Source organism: Colobus angolensis, unplaced genomic scaffold (assembly GCF_000951035.1).
Source record: "Colobus angolensis palliatus isolate OR3802 unplaced genomic scaffold, Cang.pa_1.0 Scaffold95, whole genome shotgun sequence".
NCBI lineage: Eukaryota > Metazoa > Chordata > Mammalia > Primates > Cercopithecidae > Colobus > Colobus angolensis.
Window position 1 is genome coordinate 2,292,210 of NW_012123487.1, and position 745 is coordinate 2,292,954.

General features: G+C 65.4%; 1 protein-coding gene across 1 annotated transcript in view; it reads right to left on the reverse strand.

Annotated features, from left to right (window-relative positions):
• The window catches only part of CTDSP1 (CTD (carboxy-terminal domain, RNA polymerase II, polypeptide A) small phosphatase 1), a 7,750-nt gene that overhangs the window by 6,471 nt on the left and 534 nt on the right, over positions 1–745 (reverse strand). The window lies entirely within an intron of this gene.

Below are 745 nucleotides of genomic sequence, written 5' to 3' on the forward strand. Positions count from 1 at the left end.
CCCTGGGCCAAGGCCCGCCCGCGCGGAGCGCCCACGCCGGGGAGTGCCCGAGTGCTGCGCGGCTCCACCTCTGCGTTTTCTGAGGGCCCGGGACTAGAGGCTTCTTGGTTTCCTCATTGAGGACTTGGGGATAGCGCTACCTCATCTGTAAAATGGGTCTTGTCTCCTGTCTGGTGGTCGCAGAAGTCACTTTGCAAGGACGTCGTGAGCCAGAGAAGGCTCTGCTGGCTTGAAACAGCTGTGCAAACCCTCAGAATCACGGTCTTGAATAGGACGGTGGCCGCCCCCCGCAGCCCCTGGGCAAGGTGCCCCTGGTCTGTAGGGCGTGAAATTTCAACTCCCTGCTCTGGGAAGTCCCCTGCCGACCTCTCCCCACGGCCCCACCCGGGGCCCCGTACGTCCACCCGCCGCGCACAGGCCAGCACGCATTCCGGCCTGGAGAAGTTTTCGTATGCGCTGTTGTCTCCGCGTAGCCAAATTCCACCGACCTCGAGGAAATGCCACCTTCTCCAGGGGCCTTCCCAGATCCTCTCCCCTGCCCGCGTTCGCCGGCCGCCCTGTGATTACTGGGGGTGCGGGGAGGGGGGGTCACTGGAGACTCGCTGCCGATCCCAGGAGCCCAGCACGGCGCCGCGCGCGGTGGGCCCAAAGCCCGACCGTGGGGACCTCAAACCAGAGGCCCTCAAGGCTTGTTCCACCCGGCCTGTGGCGCAGTGCTAGGCACTTGGGAACGAAGGTCCCTGCC